The sequence below is a fragment of the Melitaea cinxia genome, chromosome 25 (genome assembly GCF_905220565.1).
Source record: "Melitaea cinxia chromosome 25, ilMelCinx1.1, whole genome shotgun sequence".
NCBI classification, from domain to species: Eukaryota; Metazoa; Arthropoda; class Insecta; order Lepidoptera; family Nymphalidae; genus Melitaea; species Melitaea cinxia.
Window position 1 is genome coordinate 4,772,319 of NC_059418.1, and position 12,393 is coordinate 4,784,711.

At 33.9% G+C, this 12,393-nt stretch overlaps 1 protein-coding gene across 1 annotated transcript in view; it reads left to right on the forward strand.

The window, feature by feature from the left end:
* The window catches only part of LOC123666265 (solute carrier family 2, facilitated glucose transporter member 1-like), a 42,186-nt gene that overhangs the window by 12,954 nt on the left and 16,839 nt on the right, over positions 1-12,393 (forward strand). The window lies entirely within an intron of this gene.

The window sequence follows — 12,393 nt, forward strand, 5'->3', positions numbered from 1 at the left end:
ATAATTTATAACGAATAAAAAAAAAAAAACTATACTAATATTATAAAGCTTGTTTGTTTGTTTGATCGCGCTAATTTCAGAAGCTGCTGGTCCGATTTGAAAAATTCTTTTAGTGTTATATAGCCCATTTATCGAGGAAGGTTATAGGCTATATATCATCACGCTAAGACCAAAAGGAGCGGAACACCAATGAAGAATGTTTCAAAATCGGAGTTTCTTTTTTCCTTTTGAGAGCTTCCGCTGCGTACGCTGTGAAAACAGTTAAAGTTTCGCAAAAATTGTGTATGACAGAATTTATCCTCTTTAAAAGTTCTAAAAAAAAGTCCGCGACAGCATAAATCTAAACATTTTTGAATATCATATCAAAAATTGACCGCTCCAGCGGGATTCGAACCCGCGTCTCCGACTGACCGTGTCGGCGCTCTAGCAAATTAAGCTATGGAATGATGTACCCGCTAGAGCGAAATTTTTGATATGATGATTTTTATTTTCGGTTTAAGCGAACCGTGGTGCCGTCTATAGTGAGTTCTTTACAGAGACCCGTAACTATTCAAAGTTTCATATTACAATGAAAATCTTTGACAGGAGACGACACCATGCTATTTTTAATATGAACGATTTTTTATTTCATATATCTTTTAAGGTTGGCTCACTATAACCTTTTTTATGCTAACAAAGTTTGTTCTAAAATAATGCATTATTACCCGACTGCCAAGGAAGGGTTATGTTTTTCGCGCGTATCTTGTATGTATGTATGTATGTATGTAATATTCTTTACTACCTCATAATTCCAGAACCACTGAACGGATTTACATAATTGAGGTATCGTTAGGTTCGTCTTAGCTGCCCAAGTGTTCTTAGATAGGTGACATTAAAAAAATCAAACATGGCGGCTGCGCGAAGCCATTGTAGTTAATGAAAAAAAAATTTTTTTTTCTCGGATACTACAATATGGGTACCAAATTGAAGGGCACAATACAAGGATTTTAAAAAGGTATATCATGATTATTATTTGTGAAGATGTTTTTATAAACATGATATTAATCCTTATCTAAATAAATACGTTATTCATCACAAGTATTTAATTTAAAACAAAACAGCCTTTTACATAATTCGATTTCAATTAGTATCTCAAGAGATATCGCAGTTTTAAAATAACATCGCAGCAAAATACTGATCAAGTATTGCGCGCGCCTCTGTTCCACGCGGACGAAGTCGCGCGCAGAAGCTAGTAACAAACATGGCAGATAAACTATCTGATGTATAACGTTATTCAAAAGATAGAGCCTTTGATTGTTTTTGTCACCATCAAACTTTGAATCAACTGTTACGTATTTTTACTCACAACTTGTAAATCCAAAAGTTAGTGTTTGTCAGTTGAGTTTATTTAGATCCTACTAATAAAACCTATCAGAAACCGGGCCTCAGTATTATGTAATGTTTTGACATTGACGCTACTTGGTCTTAATTATAACGTACATATTTTTACGTACGAGATGATTTGTGATGACGCGAATGACCAAAATATTCTTATGTCATCTACTATTATTAATTTGTTATGAATGTTTTATGGTGTGTGTGCCTTGTGGTTCGATTCCCGCTCGGAGTGTATATTTGTGTTAATCATCATCATCATCATCACTTAGCCTATCGCAGACCACTGCTGGACATAGGCCTCCATAAGTTCGCGCCAAAAATGGCTTGAACTCATATGTTTTGCCTAGTTACCACGCTGGGCAGGCGGATTGGTGACCGCAGGGCTGGCTTTGTCGCACCAAGGACGCTGCTGCCCGTCTTGGGTCTGTGTATTTGAAAATCAGCAGCTTGATGATTATCCCGACATCGGTCAGCTTTTTAAGTTCCATGGTTCCAATATTCTTTTAAAAAGCTTTTATTTAACTTGCAATGTACGTATGTAGATAAATAAATAATAATTAAATTACTGACGCCGAGTTGCACGAAACAAAATTAAAATTTAAGTAGAGATTAAACTAATTTAATCACAACAATTTCATACAATTCTTGCGATTAAATTAGTTTAATCACTACTTAAATTTTAATTTCTTTTCGTGCAACTCGGCGTTAATCTGATTGATTTTCATTTTTTACCGATTTTAAAAAAGGAGGAGGTTTCTCAGTTCGACCGTATATACTCGTGTATTATATGTGTTCGTAGATAACTTCGTCGATTCTTTTTTTGTTGGAAAGAAGATATTCCAAGGGTAGTACCATGTCAAGGAAACCAGGATCTGATCTGATGATGATAATGATGATGATGACTTACGTTGTATTACTTGTCGATGTAATTGAAGTCGGTTTTATTCGTTCGCAAGCAAACGCAATTATCAACATTTTCAAAGAAATTAAATACGAGTATTAAATCTCGCGACAAGCTTTTATATCATATAAATTGTGTAATCATTACGTAGTATGTACAAGTCGCCTCCAGCTGTCTCTATGCTTAGATCTTTAAAACTACGCAACGGATTTTGATGCGGTTGTTTTAAGTAAATAGAGCGATTCTAGAGGAAGGTATGTATAATACATTCATAATATAGTAGAGGAACATTAATAGTTTTAGAGGTTTCTAATGTGATGTCGTAAATTAACACATTTTTTTGAACTTACATTGCAAATATTTATTTTATATTTAATATCAGCATTGCACCCGTGCGGAGTCGGGGCGGGTCGCTAGTGATGTATAAGTTGATCATACAGTTTTGAAGGAAAAGTATATTTCGTGCTTTTTAGTGCATAAAAAATCGAGTAATTTATTTTAAAAAATTACTCTTAATTTATTTATCTATGTCGACAAAATAAAAAGAAACTTTGTGTCTGTAACCTCATTAATCATTACATCATACTACGAAAGCTCTCGATATCATAAAGAAGCTTTGTCCGTTATTGATAATAATGGATGTGAAGACTGATTGTTCAACTAGTATCGCATCCATAACAAAGTTCATACTTTCTAATAATATTGTAATTCATGTTTTAATTACGTCGAAGATAAGATAACGCCTGAGCATCAGAAGTGATAATTTAATAACATTTGTTCTAAGATAAGCGCTATCAAGTGTTTAATTTGTTAAAAATTCTCATTTTTTTTTGGCGAGGCTAGACGTTACCGGTTACGTCACGATATTTGACCTTGTTAGAATTTTGATGGGTGTATTAGACAATCTTTACGTTTGTTGACCGACTTCCAAAAAAGGAGGATGTTCTAAATTCGTTTGAATTTTTTTTAAATGTATGTTACTTCAGAACTTTTTTCTGGTGTCGAAAGGTGTTGCGTGTAATGTGGTCCCGTTTAAATTTAATTGAAATCTAACAAGTACTTTTCAACTTATATCTAATAATGCGTATTTGTTTGGCAATTTTTTCGTCGATCTACGTTTGTATTATACCGAATAACTTTTCACTGGGTGTACCGATTTCGGTGATTCTTATTTTAATCGAAAAGCTGATGCTTGTCTTGTGGTCCCATTTGATCGAGATCTGATAACTACTTTTGTAACTGAAGTCGTTTTTTTTTTTCGTTTGCGAGCAAACTCAATTATTGTTTACCACTAGAGTGACAAACAAGCCTACGGTCGAGCCTGACAGTAAGTGGTCATAGTAGATGTCTGCAACGCCAGAATTCGATTTTTGCTCATTTCATTAGCTCTGGCTACTTTTAGTTATTGTTAAAACACAACGCCATTGCCACCTGAAAGCAGTATTGTTTGCCTCTGACCGTCTGTAAGATTGAAGTACCTTCCCCAATCGGCGCTTAGCAACACAATTGGTGATTCATTTTTGAAGTAAAACTTTTTTATGCACGCTTGACTTGGGTAATAAGCTGGCGAATATTTGTCGAGAGCGTTACGAAAAGTGTGATATATAAGTTAGCTGGAGCTAAAGAAGCTTTACTTTAGTCGTGTGGTCTAAAGCACACTCTTTTATTTATTTATATATAGGTATATATATAGACATTTATTATAATATAAAACCTCCTTTTTCATAAACTCACTGTTTATCCGTTGTTTTGGCTCTGTACGTGGAATTAAATATTAGACTCGACTAGCGCATCACCAGTTTTTTTTTTCATTGTTAATTTATAAGGAAGTGTGTCGCTTGATCTAAATGTTTTGTAATTAAAGTGTTTGTGTGTCAATCATTATTTAGTTCGGTAACAGTATCATTTATTACTCTTAATCAACTTTAATAAATAGAGAGGTCTCAGTTATTATTTTTTATCTGTTACGATTGCGATCCAATACCAACTAGATTTCGAGAAATAATTGTGTTTGCTCGCAAACGAAAAAAAAAACCGACTTCAATTACATCGAGGAGTAATACAACGTAGATCGACGAAAAAATAGTCAAGTAACAACGCATTATCAAAGATTACTCAAAAAGTTGTTATCAGACCTCGATGAAATTTAAATGTAACCACATGATAAACTTCGGCTTTCGATTAAATTAAAAATCATTAAAATCGGTAAACCTAATAAAAAGTTATTGCGGATTTTCAAGAAGTTCCCTCGATTTCTCTGGGATCCCATCATCAGATCCTGGTTTCCCTATCATGGTACTAAACTTGGGATATCTTCTTTCCAACAAAAAAAGAATTATCAAAATCGGTATACCTAGTAAAAAGTTATTGCGGATTTTCAAGAATTTCCCTCGATTTCTCGAGGATCCCATCATCAGATCCTGGTTTTCTTATCATGGTACTAAACTTGGGATATCTCCTTTCCAACAAAAAAAGAATTATCAAAATCCGTACATCCAGTAGAAAGTTATGCGGTATAATACAACGTAGGTCGACGAAAAAAGCGTCAAGTAAAAACGCATTATTAGATATAGCTCGAAAAGTAGTTGTTAGATCTCAAATAAATTTAAATGGGACCAATTGGCACACACCACCTTTCGATTAAAAGAAAATTTGTCGAAATCGCTCCACCGAGTCAAAAGTTCTGATGTAACATACATAAATAATTGTGTTTGCTCGCAAACGAAAAAAAAACCGACTTCAATTACATCGACGAGTAATAAAACGCAGATCGACGAAAAAATAATCAAGTAACAACGCATTATCAAAGATTACTCAAAAAGTAGTTATCAGATTTCGATGAAATTTAAATGTGACTACATGATAATCATCTGCTTTCGATTAAATTAAAAATCATTAAAATCGGTACACCTAATAAAAAGTTATTGCGGATTTTCAAGAAGTTCCCTCGATTTCTCTGGGATCCCATCATCAAATCCTGGTTTCCTTATCATGGTACTAAACTAGGAATATCTTCTTTCCAACAAAAAAAGAATTATCAAAATCGGTACACCTAGTAAAAAGTTATTGCGGATTTTCAAGAGTTTCCCTCAATTTCTCTAGGATCCCATCATCAGATCCTGGTTTCCTTATCATGGAACTAAACTTGGGATATCTCCTTTCCAACAATAATTGTGTTTGCGCGCAAACGAAAAAAAACCGACTTCAATTACATCGACAAGTAATACAACGCAGATCGACGAAAAAATAGTCAAGCAACTACGCGTCATCAAAGATTACTCAAAAACTAGTTATCAGATCTCGATAAAATTTATATGTGACCACATGATAAACATCAGCTTTCGATTAAATTAAAAATTATCAAAATCGGTATACCAAGTAAAAAGTTATTGCGGACTTTCGAGAGTTTCCCTCGATTTCTCTGGGATCCCATCATCAGATCCTGGTTTCCTTATCATGGTACTAAACTAGGGATATCCCCTTTCCAACAAAAAAAGAATTATCAAAATCGGTACATCCAGTAGAAAGTTATGTGGTATAATACAACGTAGGTCGACGAAAAAAGCGTCAAGTAAAAACGCATTATTGGATATAACTCGAAAAGTAGTTGTTAGATCTCAAATAAATTTAAATGGGACCAATTGGCACACACCACCTTTCGATTAAAACAAAATTTGTCGAAATCGGTCTTCCCGGTCAAAAGTTCTGAGGTAACATACATAAAAAAAAAAAAAAAAAAAAAAAAAAATACAGTCGAATTGAGAACCTCCTCCTTTTTTGGAAGTCGGTTAAAAAAAAATAAAATAATTGTGTTTGCAGACAAACGAAAAAAAACCGACTTCAATTACATCGACAAGTAATACAACGTAGATCGACGAAAAAATAGTCAAGTAACTACGCGTTACTCAAAAAGTGGTTATTAGATCTCGATAAAATTTATATGTGACCACATGATAAACATCAGCTTTTGATTAAATTAAAAATAATTAAAATCGGTACAACCAGTAAAAAGTTATTGCGGATTTTCGAGAGTTTCCCTCGATTGATCTGGGATTCCATCATCAGATCCTAGTTACCTTATCATGGTACTAAACTAGGGATATCCCCTTTCCAACAAAAAAAGAATTATCAAAATCGGTACATCCAGTAGAAAGTTATGCGGTATAATACAACGTAGGTCGACGAAAAAAGCGTCAAGTAAAAACGTATTATTAGATATAACTCGAAAAGTAGTTGTTAGATCTCAAATAAATTTAAATGGGACCAATTGGCACACACCACCTTTCGATTAAAACAAAATTTGTCAAAATCGGTCTACCCGGTCAAAAGTTCTGATGTAACATACATAAAAAAAAAAAAAAAAAAAAAAAAAAAAAAAAAATACAGTCGAATTGAGAACCTCCTCCTTTTTTGGAAGTCGGTTAAAAAATACAGTCGAATTGAGAACCTCCTCCTTTTTTGGAAGTCGGTTAAAAAAAATGTATGTCAGCTCCGACACGCGACTGGAGTTTACATTAAAATGTTAGATCAAATGAATCAAATTATAATTAACTAGCTGTGCCCGCGACTTCGTCCGCGTTGAATAATGACTTTGAACAGCATTGTTATAAATCTTTTGGTTTATTTTAAATTATAAACACCGTCGTTTGAGTATTTACACGTTCAACGTGATTTTTAACCGACTTCCAAAAAAGGAGGAGGTTCTTAATTCGACTGTATTTTTTTTTTTTTTTTATGTAGTTTACATCAGAACTTTTGACCGGGTAGACCGATTTCGACAAATTTTATTTTAATCGAAAGGTGGTGTGTGCCAATTGGTCCCATTTAAATTTATTTGAGATCTAACAACTACTTTTCGAGTTATATCTAATAATGCGTTTTTACTTGACGCTTTTTTCGTCGACCTACGTTGTATTATACCGCATAACTTTCTACTGGATGTACCGATTTTGATAATTCTTCTTTTGTTGGAAAGGGGATATGCCTAGTTTGGTACCATGATAAGAAAACCAGGATCTGATGATGGGATCCCAGAGAAATCGAGGGAAACTCTCGAAAATCCGTAATAACTTTTTACTGGGTGTACCGATTTTGATAATTTTTAATTTAATCAAAAGCTGATGTTTATCATGTGGTTTCATATAAATTTTATCGAGATCTGATAACTACTTTTTGAGTAATCTTTGATAACGCGTAGTTACTTGATTATTTTTTCGTCGATCTACGTTGTATTACTTTTCGATGTAATTGAAGTCGGTTTTTTTTCGTTTGCGAGCAAACACAATTATTTAAATTGCCATAACTTTTTTATTTATGAATCGATTGACATGAAACAAACATTAAATAAATATATTAGTGAAAACCGCATCTAAATCGAATAAGCTATTTCTGAAATTAGCGTACACAAACACATTACATTTACATTTTTATTATATGTATTGATTACAACAACAAAACTCTAAAATCTAAAATAATAAATCGACACTTGCTATTCGTATGGTACAGTAAATGCTGGTATACTGTTATATCTATAACTTGCACAGCTAAAAGTGCTGTAAAACCTCATTCTCTGTGTCACTATATTTGCAACGTAGTGTATTTGGTTTGGTCAGGAAATCAATCAAAGTCAAATCTTTATCTTGTTTCACATCTCAAGTGAACACCAAAACTTGGCCGCTATACGAGTATATCTCAATTTAGATCTCAATTCTATTGTCGATGAAGTTCAGAACGATGCCTTTTCTATATTGGACTTGACTCACTTGAAGCACGGTTGATTCCGCCAATTAAAAAAAAAATAATAAATTAAATTGAACATTTAAATTTGTTTTTGATTATCATTGGATTATCTTATTGCTAATACACCACAATTGTACGGTAGACGATGGAAAAAAATATAGGAAATCTTCCCTCACTCGTATTTCGTTAGTTTGTGTAGATTATGTACTAATCATAAAATAAATAATCTTATGTATATAATACTTCATCGTGTAAACCTTTCCGCAGCTGGCTTAAATGTCGTAATTTGAAAAACTAACAAAGTTATTTTGGACTGCATTATATGTATTACGTGTTACGGTCGCTAGACTTATCGAGCTTATGACTGTTCAGATTTATATTTATATCAGATGTTGCCAACTTTTGGTGATTAAATGTTTAAACGAATTCAAAAAAAGGACGTTCTCAATTCGACTGTATTTTATGAGTGTTACCATATAACTTTGTACTCTTGTACTGCGTGTACCGATTTTGATGTTTCTTTCTTTATTCGAAAGCTCGTGCTTGTCAACTTCTGTTGTTGTGTCAAGTATTCTTTACGTTGTCACTAATAATGTGGATCATACCGTACGTAATCGTGTATCTTGTCGATGTCAATTGAAGTCGGTTTTTTTTTTGACGTGATCCCGTCTTATAAATCGATGAACACTGTCTGCACGCAAGAAAAAGTGTCACGTTCCGCCTGAGCCTGAGCGTGCATGCGAGAGCATAGAACAAGCGTTTGAGAGGCACGATCGGCCCAAGCGTTGGCCTGTGACACGTTTATCTCTTCTCGCGTGACGTCAGAGCTAGCAGTTCAAAATAATTCAGTAATAATAATTTAATTCATAAAAGTATGCAATTTTTCATCACTGCGTTTCTTTATGACGTTATTACGTAAAACTATCGTCCGTAAACCGACTTTACAGACAGACAAATTTTTTTTTTAAAACTAAGTAAATTATATTATACTGTCAACAACCTAGAAATTAATCTGTTAACTGTCTAGTCTTATTTCACTTCAAAAAACCCTAAGCAGGATGAAAATGTTTGTATCACCAAAACAAACAACACCCAGACCATGACAAACACTAGTATGGCCAATACAAATATTTGTCACCAGCAAAAACGAAAAGCGAGTCGTCATCGATACATATAATAAAAATGTAACGGACCGCTGTCTGTATATGGAATACTAGCGACCCGCTCGGCTTCGCACGGGTATAAAATATAATTATAGCCTATGTCATTCACTGAAAAAATGATTAAAATCGATCCAGTAGTTTTGATTTATTCATTACTGCCCGTGGCCCGCACGCGTTAAAAGCCGGCCGGAACCGCCGCAAACGCTACGTACCGCGATTTTTAAATCTGTAATATCTTCGAAAATATTCATTTAAATCATATGCTGTAAAGGGCCATATAGATCTATATTAAATAAAAAATATATTTAAGGTATTTAATTGGATAAGGATTAATGCTGTATTGGTTAAAATCGCTTCGAAAATTAGCCATTATTTGTCGTAAAAAGTAAATGACAAAAAAATGTTATTGTGGGATATCCATAAGAGATAGGTATATACCATCGCCGAGTTTTCTGTAGACCTTTTCAATGTGTACAATACTTAGTAAATTATTTTGATAAATCTCGTAGGGTTCAGCCTGCGTTTGCAATTTAAGCGAAAAATAATAATAATTATTTACGACATAACATTAGAATACTCAAAAATAACAGTATTTCTCCACTATTTAATGGATGTTATTATACATATAAACCTTCCTCTTGAATCAATCTATCTATTAAAAAGAACCGCATCAAAATCCGTTGCGTAGTTTTAAAGATTTAAGCGTACATACATGTGCAGGGACAGAGAAAGCGACTTTGTTTTATACTATGTAGTGATATATGAGAAAAAAAATTATTAGGACCTTTATTAAGCAAATAGCACTCAAAACTATGATTGTTAGAATTTTTGTCTGTTTGTCTGTTTGTGCACACTAACCTCAGAAATGACTTATCCGATTTAGATGTGGTTTTCACTTATATATTGTGGTAAGCTTTACTTAACATTCAGTGTTTGTTTCATGTTAATCGGTCCGTAAATAAAAAAGTTATGCCAATTTAAATCACGTTGAACACGTAAATACCCAAAATGCTGACAAAGTCGCAGGCACATCTAGTATAAGATATGATCAGTATTTTATTCACTAGCTGGCACGACAGGCGTTGTTCTCACCTTGCGAACTATTTAAGGCTATTGTGAAGTACATATTATAGTATTAAAAAACCGACGACGAAAAAATAATTAAGTTAATATGCTTTAATAGAGGTAACTCAAAAAGCACCAGACAGATTTCGTGATAAATTCAAATGTGACCACACGATAAGTACTAGCTTTTGAATAAAAAAGTATCATCAAAATCGGCCCGTCTGATAAAAATTATGAGTTAACAGAAATAAAAACTGTAGTATATAAAAAAACGAATTTTGAACAACAATAGCAGTTAGTACTTAATAGGAAGTGTGTAAAAGATAAAATCTCTGATTTATTGCGAAGTTCCGATTATATAATACATTACACACTATCTACAACGGAAGGACACATACGAGATTAGAATCGTACGAATAGAGCAGGCGTAACGTAATTATCTAATCAAAAATATCGTTCGTACGAGTAGTAAAACTTTTTAACGCATGTTTGACTTGGGAGGTAAACTGGCGAATGCGCGATGAGAGCGTTACGAAAAGTGTGATCGGACGAGGCGAACGGAGCAAGAGGGAGGTGCGAGCACACATTTTCTTTCTCTTTTTCTCTCATAGCCAGTTACGTTATCTAAGACACAGTGCAGAAGTTTTAGTTGAGTCGTGTGGTCTAAGGCACTCGTTTTTTCAAATAGGTTTCAAATATACCTTATTTTAATCTTAACTTGAATACTTCTATATAAAAAATATATAAGTAAAAATTTCTTTCGAAATTTTACAATTTTACATTTACAATCGACAAATTCAGAACTAAATATGTAAAGATCGTTGAATCGCTATACCGATTCTCTGCAAATGAAAATGCAGCAGCCATTTTGTCACCAGTGGACGCAATAAGACGAAAAGTTAAATATTTGATTTATTCCTTGTTTGTAATGGATGAACTCAAAAACTACTAAACTACAAGATCGCAAGCGCTTTGCCGACCCTAACCACGACCCACCCAAGGATTTCTGGCCACCTTATACCATTTGAACACTCACTTTACTTGAGGGCTATATTGTTCTGTAAGGCTGAGCTACTTCCCTAGTCAGGCTTGTTTACATTCTCCATCCTCAGCAAGATATTTCCTACTGCGCCCTTTCTCAATAGCCAATAAAGCCAATCTGTAACTTATGTGAGAGGTGAACTTAATCAGAAACCAGTGAAAGGGGCCTTAAAGTGCAGTGTTGTTTTAATTTGTAACGTAATTACAAATTCACGTCCGCTCCCGTGCACTTCCTGGTTGTCATTATAAAACAATTGACACATCCGACGAAAAACATAACGTTATTTATTACTGCCACCTTCAAATTCGTGCCACCACATCTTTTTCGGTGAATTAATCGATTTTTAACTGACTTCAAAAAAGGAGGACATTCTCAATACAAGTGTATTAGACTAGCCCGACGACGCAGTTTGTAGTGGCCCTGCTTTCTATTCCGCGGGTTGCGGGTTCGATTCCCGCCTGAGTCTGGGCTATATGATGATTCCGTCATATGTACCTTACTATACTATATAATAATTGAGTTGTCACGATTTTAAAGAAATTTTGAATCAAAAATTTTCGTATATTAAGAAAATAAACGTTCATTAAATGTTTCACATCTGCCAGCCGTCACGTGACGACTCACATTTTTGTTTTTGTGAATTCAGTGATACTTTAATTATAACATAAAAGGGTGAATTGAAACCCTCCTCCTTTTTTTAAAGTCTGTTAATAATATCTTGCGATTCAAGCTAATAATGTATACGTAATGAAATTATTTGTCATAAACAATTTAGTCGATTGTAATGCGTTCCAAGGTACAATGTCTACAAACAGTTTAATTGTTTCGAAGAATTATTTCGTTTCGCCGAAACCCTCCCGTTGTTTTTATTTAACCGACAAAAACGGAGGAGATTCTTAATTCGACTGTATTTTTTATCTGTGCTAGCCAACACATACAAAATATTGTGTACACCGATTTGGATGATTCTTACTTTCTTTATTCGTCCTAGTTAACGCGTATTTACTTGACTACTTTTCCATTTACTTACGTTGTGTTACTTGTCAATGTAATTGAAGTCGATTTTTGTTTTCGTTTGCGAGCAAACACAATTATTATATGACTGA